At 44.6% G+C, this 11,668-nt stretch overlaps 1 protein-coding gene and 2 long non-coding RNA genes across 4 annotated transcripts in view; 1 reads left to right on the forward strand and 2 right to left on the reverse strand.

Moving 5' to 3' along the window:
• The window catches only part of LOC143277353 (uncharacterized), a 610,653-nt gene that overhangs the window by 537,097 nt on the left and 61,888 nt on the right, over positions 1-11,668 (reverse strand). The window lies entirely within an intron of this gene.
• The window catches only part of LOC143277316 (uncharacterized), a 273,528-nt gene that overhangs the window by 233,070 nt on the left and 28,790 nt on the right, over positions 1-11,668 (reverse strand). The window lies entirely within an intron of this gene.
• Positions 31-4,941, forward strand: LOC143277439 (uncharacterized). Its single transcript, XR_013053741.1, has 2 exons — positions 31-1,495; positions 1,533-4,941. It is a non-coding gene; the product is annotated as an uncharacterized LOC143277439 (long non-coding RNA).

An 11,668-nucleotide genomic window follows, 5' to 3' on the forward strand; every position in this document is an offset into this window, starting at 1 on the left:
ACCTTTTATTTATTTATTTTAATCGTCTAATATCACTGATAGTGAAAAACGCTAAACTAAAGATCGAACACAAACACACACATGCATGCACACAACATAAGTTAGAACAACACCAACAACAAGATAAGAGAATACTTTAATCACTAACAGAGACACTGCTGATAGAAAGGGCATTTGATTTACACAAGAACAGATTTGATCAAGCATCCACGTTGCAAGATCTGAATACATAAATAAACATGCTTAATTAACACAGTGTCAGAAAATACATCGTATGGAAAATAAGAAAGAAAGGAATATAAAATACTGAAATACTAACACAATGGTTAGTTTCAATTTACTGATCATACATCAAGGAAACCTATAATTATATAAATATATACATAAATAAGACAAATATATACAAATATACAAAGACACAATATGTGATCGTTTCTTTCTATTATCATCTTTACATATTTTCCCACCACTTTAACCTAACTAGAAGCCTGATTGGAATCCAGTCTGTTCTGTTCTCCATCGGACACGGGTATACAACAGCCGGTCACACTGTGCACTGTCTGACCCTGGCCACTTGTTTGTAGGAAACCTTTCTCGCTCAGTGGTCACAACGACGGACCGTCCGAGTGCACACAGTCAGTTAGCACTGAGCTTTGCTGTGCAGACCCCATGCTGTGGTATAGCACGGCATGACTGACGATGGTGGTAAAGCAAAAAACACAGCACACAGTGCAGCTTCTTCGTTGCTTGCTATTGTGTTGGGTTTCAATTACCGTGGTGTTGCCATAGTGTGTTTAAATTACAGTGGTGTTGCCAGAGTGTGTTTAAATTACAGTGGTTTTGTCATAGTGTGTTTAAATTACCGTGGTGTTGCCATAGTGTGTTTAAATTACTGTGGTGTTGCCATAGTGTGTTTAAATTAACATGGTGTTGTCATAGTGTGTTTAAATTACTGTGGTGTTGCCATTGTGTGTTTAAATTACTGTGGTTTTGTCATAGTTTGTTCAAATTACTGTCGTGTTGCCATAGTGTGTTTAAATTACCGTGGTGTTGCCATAGTGTGTTTTAATTACCGTGGTGTTTCCATAGTGAGTTTAAATTACCGTGGTGTTGCCATGATGTGTTTAAATGACCATGGTGTTGGCATGATGTTTGAATGACAATGGTGTTGGCATGATGAGTTTGAATGACAATGGTGTTGCCATGATGTGTTTGAATTACCATAGCATTGCCATGATATGTGTAAATGACCAGTGTTGCCGTATGTGTAAATGACCATGGTGTTGCCATGATGTGTTTAAATGACCATGGTGTTGCCATGATGTGTTTAAATGACCAGTGTTGCCGTATGTGTAAATGACCATGGTGTTGCCATGATATGTCTAAATGACCATGGTGTTGCCATGTGTTTAAATGACCATGGTGTTGCCAGGTGTTGCCATCAATTGTAAATTACCATGGTGCTGCCATGTTTGAATTACCATAGCGTTGCCAGGTGTTATCATGTGTTTGAATTACCATAGCGTTGCCAGGTGTTATCATGTGTTTGAATTACCATAGTGTTGCCATCATATGTGTGAAATACCATGGTGTTGCTGTGATGTGTTTGACTTACCACAGCGTTGCCATGTGTTGCTGATATCATTGTTAGAACTTGAGGAAGTCCTTTGAATGACTTGCCTGAACAAGGGCTTGAACCTTCTCCTCCACTGGTTTGATGCCATGTCTGCTGATTTTGTGCCCCAGGAAAACAACTTTCTCTGCACCAAAAATACACTTACCCCTCTCTAAGTGTGCACCTGCCTTGCCAAGCCTATCAAACACTTCACCCAGGTGTTTGTAGGAATCGATCTCTGTGTCAGCTGTCACCAAAATTTAATCCAAATGAAAGCTGTGCAGGGAACACCTTGGAGCAGGGTTTCCATAAACCTCTGAATCACAGCAGGTGCTGATGAAACACGAAAGGAAGCCTTTTGTTTGTGAACATCAGTCTAAGAGTATGCACGTGACAAATCAAGTTTGGGGAAGACACACCCTTGCCTAGTTTAGCCAACAGATCATCAAGTGTCCGAATGGGGTACTGCTCAAGCTGAGAAACCTTGTTCACTGTGACTTCATAGTCCCGACGAGTGCGAACTGACCATTTACAGAATACTGTATTATCTCAATAAGAGAAATTCATGTCTGGTGTATTTTACATGAACTAGTTACACACGAAAATCACAGTCACTCAATGTAAACACGTAAAAGACATAAAATGCTGAAATGCTCAGTTGATAAGGATCTTTCGTACAATGATCATATCATACATACTTTCACAGTCATTCATCATAAATACATAAGAAGCATACAATGCACAGATACAAAGTGGATGCTAATCAGTCTCATACAACAATGACAAATCAACCAGTGCGATACGCACAGTAAGAGAAAATATAATACTACAGTTAAAACAACGACGTACATAATTAAAACCAGTTGCTGTTCAACAGTATTTGAAATCCGTGCACAATTATATAACTCACATAACCTTGCATGCACACACACACACACACACACACACACACACACACACACACACACACACACACATGTACACAACCCCTCGCTCCCCCCCCCCCCCACCCCACTCCTCACACACACATAAATATAGATCTCCCAACAGACACGCACACACTCATACGCGCGCGGCGCGCACACACACGCACACACAAACACAAGGGCCAATATTTAAAACGCTTGTGTGTTAATCAGTGAGTTATCTAAGAAATGAATGGACTGGGGTATAAAACTGTTTTGGGTTCTAAAGGTTTTCAGCTGTCATCACTTATGATCTTTGTTGATTTTTCTTTCACACGCCGTTTGTACATCTCATTCAGTTTCTTGTTTGACCCCAACTATTTGACTTCAGCACCGGAACTATGGGAGCAGCCCAATCTGATATGGTTACTGGCTCAGTTACATCTTCTGTCTAGCACTCTCTGTAATTGGTCTTCAACCTTAGTTTTCATTGCATATGGCACTGACCCTGGTATGAAGAACATTAGCGCCTTGTCACCATCGACATGATCTTTAGCCTGCACCCCTTCTAGTTTGCCATCCCCATCCTTGAACAAATCAGGATGCTTTGAATGGATTGATCCTAGCTGTCCATCACTAACTTCCCTCACAAGACTAACAGTCACCAGTGTTAATCTGTCCATCATGTCTCGTCTCAATAAGGTGTGCTTGTGTTCTGTGACGAGGAGTGATGTATTCACTTGTTTGGTTTTTGTGTTTCACGTTTGTGTTTTAAACCCCAAGTTCACTTTCATAATGACCAGTCAATGACTTGATAGTTTCCTTTGATTTTCCCAGCCTCTCAGAACACCACAGTTTCTTAAGAGTATCATCTGACATGATTGTATAGGGAGAGTCTGTATCTGTCTCAAACGTAACCACTTGCCCTTCCACTTGTAAGTCACACACCAGTGGGGCAACTTTCTCGTCAACACCCCCTTCCTAACCCACAGCACAAAAGACAGTGTGAACACAATCATAGTCATCATTAATATCATCATCCGCACCACGTTCACACTCCATCTTCTTCACGTTCACACCACTGTTCTTTTGAAAACACATTTCTATATGTCCTTTTTTCCACACTGGAAACAGTTTCTGTCTTTGAACGGGCACTGACGTGGGTCATGCAGCACACCACAGTGAAAGCAACGTTGGTCAGTGGTTGGTGGTCAGGAGTGCTGTCGTCTGTCATCCCCTGGTCCTCTTCTGGTAGAAGTTTGCTGTTCCTGTCTGGCCGTCTGTGTATCAGCCTGCACCTTCATGACGCTCTCTGGTGACGCTCCCTCCCAAGAAGAATGCATGTTCTGGATATTTCTGACAGCAGTTTCTTGAGACTCGGCAAATTTGAAATGCTCTATCAAGTGTCAAGTCACTATCTGGAACACTCAGATTTTTTCTTGAATTTGTTCATTACGACACCAATAATGAACCGGTCTCTGACAAACACTGTCCAAAGTTGAATGGCTGGGCGAGTCTATGAAGTTAAGCAAGATACATCTGGTCACTCTCCTCTTTTCTGTTTCCAGAATGAAACAACAGACTGACACAGCCACTAACAACACCACACTGACCACAACTTACAAGTGTGTCTCCCTTGCACTGTTCCTAACAGTGCTTAAACAATAAACAAAAAAGAAAAAGAAAAAAAAGAGGAAAGGAAAAAAAGAAAAGAAAAAAGGGGAGAGTATTGCATACATTACTCTCTGAGTACCCCTAAAAATTTCTTAACACAACATGATTTCAACACAATATACCGAATGAATGTCCACTTGTAAACGTTTAATGACTGCATGATATCAGTCCTACATTCAGCAAATGGAAATGGATGAGCCAAATAATTCTATACATGATATTGCTGGGGCACTGGAAATGATAAGGTGCTGTATGTTCTATTACATTTTAAAGAGTCAACAAACTTCAAAATGCTTATGGAAAGCAGGGTGAAAAGATGGAAACGTAAATCATATTTCATGCACAAAAATATATAAATAAATAAATAATCAAAATGAAATACAATGAAAAACACAAATTAACTTAAAAAAACGTGGTTTCAACTGAGTGCAGAGCACATAATTCTCGGAACAAAGGTCGATCTATAACAAATGGGGACAGCTGCATGGAAGAGACAGATAGTATTGAACACATATTCAGGAGGTGCAACAGCTCAAAACTTTTCTGAGAAACGAAAAATCAAAGAATTATTCAAAGCAAAACGTGTGATGTGCACAGAAAATTAAAAAAATGTCAATCGGGTCATAAACGAAAAACTGAGTTCCTTTGACAGATACCTTTCCCCACGTTACAACAGAAAAACACACAATGCTAGGATGGCAATGGACATACAGTTTAAAAACAGTTCCCCACGTTATAACAGAAAAACACACAATGCTAGGATGGCAATGGACATGCAGTTTAAAAACAGTTCCCCACTTTATAACAGAAAAACACACAATGCTAGGATGGCAATGGACATGCACAGTTTAAGAACAGTTCTCCACGTTATAACAGAAAAACACACAATGCTAGGATGGCAATGGACATGCACAGTTTGAAAACAGTTCCCCACGTTATAACAGAAAAACACACAATGCTAGGATGGCAATGGACATGCAGTTTAAAAACAGTTCCCCACGTTATAACAGAAAAACACACAATGCTAGGATGGCAATGGACATGCACAGTTTAAGAACAGTTCTCCACGTTATAACAGAAAAAAACAACACAATACTAGGATGACAATGGACATGTAGTTTAAAACAGTTCCCCACGTTATAACAGAAAAACACAATGCTAGGATGGCAATGGACATGCACAGTTTAAGAACAGTTCCCCACGTAAAACAGAAAAACACACAATGCTAGGATGGCAATGGACATGCAGTTTAAGAACAGTTCCCCACGTTATAACAGAAAAACACACAATGCTAGGATGGCAATGGACATGCAGTTTAAGAACAGTTCCCCACGTTATAACAGAAAAACACACAATGCTAGGATGGCAATGCACATGCACAGTTTAAGAACAGTTCTCCACGTTATAACAGAAAAAAAACACACAATGCTAGGATTTTTACTAGCCATCTGAAAAAAAGTGTCTGTAAAAGAAAAAAGTTTGTACTGGAAATAGAACAATTCCATGTAGCTAAAGCATCACTCGTCGACTGACATTTCACTGGTTTTCAATCACAATACAGATCTTCCTAAGTTTGAATTTTCCCTGTCTTCCACATGGGCGTCGGGCGTAATATACACGATATTCACTAGGATAAAGAGAGTTCTTTTGTCAATAATATGATCAGCAGATCGGATGCTTTCTTCCACGTAATATACACGATATTCACTAGGATACAGAGAGTTCTTTCGTCAATAATGTGATCAGCACATGGATGATTTCTTCCACGTAATATACACGATATTCACTAGGATAAAGAGAGTTCTTTCGTCAATAATATGATCAGCATATGGATACTTTCTTCCACGTAATATAGATCTAGATCAAGGTTTCAAACTTCCCCTGTTTTCATCCCGTCTTTCTGGCTTTGAGAAGACGACACAAACACTCCGCACACTGAATCACATAACAGACAGACAGAGCCAGAGAGAGAGACGGACAGACAGACAGAGAGACAGACAGAGAGACACAGACAGAGACAGACAGACAGACAGACAGACAGACAGACAGAGAGAGAGGAGGTGGCATAGATATTACGTGGACTCATTTTGTTTACACACGTGATCCAAAAGAGGGTGGCGCTACACTGTGGCGAAACATGTTCCCTGTGAGCAGCCCGAATTTCACACAGAGAAATATGTTGTGACAAAAAGATGCATTGCAATGCCATGCCATAACAGTCATCCATGCTAAGCAATACAATACAATACAATACAATACAATACAATACAATACAATACAATACAAGCTTTGTGTGACCAACAGTCAACGTATATACACGAGCTGTGACGAACAGCGGGAGGTGGCTATGTGCCCGTCAATGTAGCGCTTGACTTCACTGTGGACACACACCACCACCCGCCGCTCAAGTCCTTGTACAGCCTCCCACCCAGTGACTGTGACCCGGTCTGTGAAAGCCAGTGCCATGTCCCGCATGCCGTTCCTGTCGCCGCGTCGAACAATACCAAGCGGCACGCCCTTGCTGCGGAGCGTCGCCACCATGGCACTGGCCTTACCACCCCCACTGCCTGTCGCGCCATCAGTGATGCTTGCCACTGAATTGAAGAGGATGAAGACGTCTCTGTAGTGGAGACCTTCTGGACCTGTTGAAATGATTAATTGATTGATTGAGCGATTGATTGATTAGCAGGATGGTTGGTTCGATTGCTGATGGACTGACTGAAGGAAAGACTGAGTTTCAGTTTCAGTTGCTCAAGGAGGCGTCACTGCGCTCGGACAAACCATATACGCTACACCACATCTGACAAGCAGATGCCTGACCAGCAGCGTAACCCAACGCGCTTAGTCAGGCCTTGAAAAAAAAAAAAAAAAAAAAAAGGGGGGGAGGGGAATAAATAATAGATAAGCTTACATGAATAAATAAATAAATAAATAAATAAATAAATAAATAATAATTATAATATAGAAAAAGGTAGTAGTAATAATAATAGTAATACTAATAAAATGATAATAATAATATAAAAATAAAAATAAAAAAAAAGACAACAATGGTGATAATTATTTAAATTAAGCGAATGAATGTAAAATATGACGACACACATTCACACATACACCCACACATGCATAACAGAAATGCACCAAACATGCAGTTTCACAGATATGAAAGTACAGTCAAATACATATAAACGTACATGAGCTCCAACACACACACACACACACACACACACACACACACACACACATTACCTTGCACCTCCTCCAACCCCCTCCTCCACACACTCATTTCTAGTCTACGTATCGCAGGTCAGGTCAGGTCACTAGATCTGCTACTGGTAACCTGAAATCCAGTACAACCTGTTCAGGGTCGGATTGCCGGCGACTAAACCGGCACTCTCACCACTCCCTTCCGGGACTGGTGAGGCGGGTGGCTAGACACCCTTATGGAATTAAAAACGAGATCCATAAAAGGGCCCATAAAAGGGCGTCGGCTCAGGAGAGCCACCGACGGCCATCTAGCTCCACCGTGCTGTGTGCATGCCACACACACAGTTGGCCCCCGGGGTGTGTCTACCCATGCATGCGAAGTCTGGATCCGGTAGAATCTGCGGAAGAAACCTAACGGTTCAACGGAGAGGAAGGCGGATACAGCAACGCACTGTGGAGTGCAGAGAGCAAGATGAGACACCGAAAGGATATCTTGGTCATCCACTGCATCCGTGCTCATCCTCCAGTTGTCTCGACTTAGTCTTGCCACTGGAAATTGGTGGACCCGGACGAGAGAGTGAGGTCGACGTTGCGCAACTCCTCTTCACTTTAAACAAACTCATCGCGCAAGTCATCAGTCATCCATACTGACCTTTCATCCTTCATCATTTCATCACCCCCAAGTCCTGTGGCGACAGGCGAGCGACGAAACGACAGGTGTGGGTACACTGGCAGTCGCAGCCGCAGACCTGCACGCAGGCGGTTCAGGCCATAGGGTCGTTCTTCATCGACAGGAGCAGCGATGGAGCTCGGCAGCCGTCTGAGCGTCTGAGCAGCCCTCTTTAGGAATGCACTGCTCACCTCCCTGGCATGAGGAAGGGGCTAGAAAAGGTGCCCTAAAAATTGCCTGCTCCATATCGCCCTGGCCAGCATACCGCGGCTGGCGGGGACCCTACATCAGCGGTCGAAACAAAGAGAAAGAAAAGAAAAAAACAAGGATCGTTCCTCTCACCATTGGTGCCTGGAACATAAGGACTCTCCTGGACAGAGATAACGTGGACAGACCCCAAAGGAGAACGGCACTAGTTGCATCCGAACTCGCCAGATACAACATCGACATCGCAGCCTTGAGTGAGACTCGGCTTGCAGGCGAAGGTGAGCTCTGTGAACGGGGATCTGGTTACACCTTCTTCTGGAGTGGACGAGGAAGCGAAGAGCGACGTGAGGCTGGCGTTGGTTTTGCAGTAAAAACAGCACTTGTCAGCAAGCTAGCAGGAATCCCAAAGGGAGTCAACGATAGGCTTATGACCATGAAACTCCCACTGGCATCTGGCCAGAAGCACCTCACCATTGTCAGTGCCTACGCCCCAACCATGACCAACCCGGATGAAGTGAAGGCGAAGTTCTACGAGGACCTTCACTCTGTCATTGCTGCTATCCCTAAAGCAGACAAGCTCATCATTCTTGGGGACTTCAATGCTAGAGTTGGGTCTGACTACATCTCCTGGGATGGAGTGATTGGAAAGCATGGTGTGGGCCACTGTAACCCAAATGGATTGCTTTTGCTTCAGACCTGTGCAGAGCACGAACTGCTGATAACCAACACAGTTTTCTGCCTCCCTACCCGTAACAGGACGTCATGGATGCACCCTCGCTCAAAGCATTGGCATCTCATCGATTACGTCATCGTCAGGAAAAGGGATAGGCAAGATGTACGTGTGACAAAGACCATGTGCGGCGCCGAGTGTTGGACAGACCATCGCCTTGTAGTCTCGAAGCTGAATATTCGAATCCAGCCCAAGAGACGCCCCCAAGGCCAGAAGGCTCCAAAACGGCTCAACATTGCTCAGCTGAAAAACATCACCATCAAACAGACCTTTGTGGAGCTGCTGGAAGATCGTCTGGAATCCGCCTCTCTGGACAACCAGAATGTGGAATCTGACTGGAGGACCTTGCGCGAGATGATCTATAGTACAGCTTCAGAGACCCTGGGACCCATGACCAGAAAGCACAAAGACTGGTTTGATGAAAACTGTGAGGAAATCAAGCAGCTTCTGGATGAGAAACGCCGTCTGCATCAAGCCCACCTGAGCAACCCAAAGTCCACATCAAAAAAGGATGCGTACAATGCCATCCGCAGGACTGTTCAGCAAAAGTTACGTCAGATGCAGGATAAGTGGTTGAGCGACAAAGCCGATGAGATCCAGGGATATGCTGACAGGCACGATATGAAGAGGTTCTATGATGCCTTAAAAGAAGTCTACGGTCCCACATCCTCAGGATCATCCCCCCTCCTCAGTGCAGATGGGAATACCTTGATCACCGAGAAGGAGAAAATTCTCAAACGCTGGGCTGAGCACTTCAACAGTGTCTTAAATCGCCCTTCCTCCATAAATGATGAAGCCATAGACCGGCTCCCACAAGTCCCCATCAACGAAGCACTGGACGATCCGCCAACACTTCTTGAGACCCAGAAAGCAATCCGTCTGCTATCCAGTGGCAAAGCACCTGGCTCAGACTCCATACCAGCAGAGGTCTACAAGGATGGAGGCACTGTGCTGACTGAGAAGCTCCATCAGCTGTACTCACTCATGTGGAAAGAAGAGACGATCCCCCAGGATTTCAAAGATGCATCTATCATTCACCTGTACAAGCGAAAGGGGAACCGGCAAGCCTGTGATAACCATCGGGGCATTTCCTTGCTCTCTATCGCAGGCAAGATACTTGCCAGGATCTTACTAAACCGCCTCACAGCACACCTTGACCAAGGTCATTTGCCTGAGAGCCAATGTGGATTCCGGAAAGAGCGCGGAACCACCGACATGGTGTTTGCTGCAAGGCAGCTGCAAGAGAAATGTCAGGAGCAAAATGCTGCTCTGTTCTCCACCTATGTTGACCTCACTAAAGCCTTCGACACCGTGAGTAGAGAGGGACTGTGGAAGATCATGGCCAAATACGGATGCCCTCGGAAATTTATTTCCTTGGTCAGCCAATTCCATGAAGGCATGCAGGCTCGAGTCCAGGACAATGGTGAAACATCTGCTGCTTTTCCTGTCACAAATGGTGTCAAGCAAGGCTGCGTCCTGGCTCCAACACTGTTCAGCCTCATGTTCTCTGCAATGCTTACTGATGCCTTCAGAGATGGCGATGTTGGAATTGGCCTAAAGTACCGAACAGATGGCAAGCTGTTTAACCTCAGAAGGCTTCAAGCAAAAACGAAGGTCATGACAGACATCATCAGAGACTTTTTGTTTGCTGATGATTGTGCCCTCAACGCTGGATCTGAAGCTGACATGCAACTCAGCGTGGACAAATTTGCCACTGCCAGCAGGAACTTCGGCCTTACCATCAGCACGAGGAAAACTGAAGTTCTCCATCAGCCAGCCCCAGGGAAACCCTACGTTGAGCCCAACATCACAGTCAACGGTCAGAGACTCAGTGTGGTGGAGCGGTTCACATACCTTGGCAGCACATTGTCACAAAATGCGACCATTGACGATGAAGTGAACGTCAGGATTGCAAGAGCAAGCGCAACTTTTGGTAGACTCTATGCAAATGTCTGGAACAGAAGAGGCATTGGTCTTGAGACCAAACTAAAGGTGTACAGAGCAGTAGTTCTCCCCACACTACTGTACGCCTGCGAAACTTGGACAGTGTACCAACGACATGCCAAGAAGCTGAACCACTTCCACACAACATGCCTAAGGAAGCTACTGAACATCAAGTGGCAAGACAGGACCCCAGACACGGAGGTGCTTGCAAAAGCCACCCTTCCCAGCATCTTCACCATCCTGATGCAGTCCCAGCTTCGCTGGGCTGGACACGTGGCGCGCATGCCAGACCATCGGCTGCCCAAAAGGCTCTTCTATGGCGAGCTGCAACAAGGGAAGAGATCACACGGAGGTCAGAAGAAGCGCTTCAGAGATACTCTGAAAGTCTCTCTGAAAGCGTTTGATATCAACCCTGACTCCTGGGAGGAATCTGCAGCGGACCGTGACAAATGGCGCACTGCTGTGCACAAAGGTGCCAAGTTGTGCGAGGCCAACAGGACTGCTGCAGCTGTTCAGAAGAGGCAGGCCAGAAAGTCACGGGCAAACAAGCTCCCTGACAATGATATGCCTGTTCTTGTCTGCCCCAACTGTCAGCGAACATTTCGTGCGCAGATTGGACTATTCAGCCATCTGCGCACTCACAGATAGATTCATGAGCATCCCCCCCCCCACCACCCTCCCCCCATCCCCCAGCTGGATGACAACGATGGTCATCATCG

This window comes from Babylonia areolata, chromosome 34 (assembly GCF_041734735.1).
Source record: "Babylonia areolata isolate BAREFJ2019XMU chromosome 34, ASM4173473v1, whole genome shotgun sequence".
Classification (NCBI taxonomy): domain Eukaryota; kingdom Metazoa; phylum Mollusca; class Gastropoda; order Neogastropoda; family Buccinidae; genus Babylonia; species Babylonia areolata.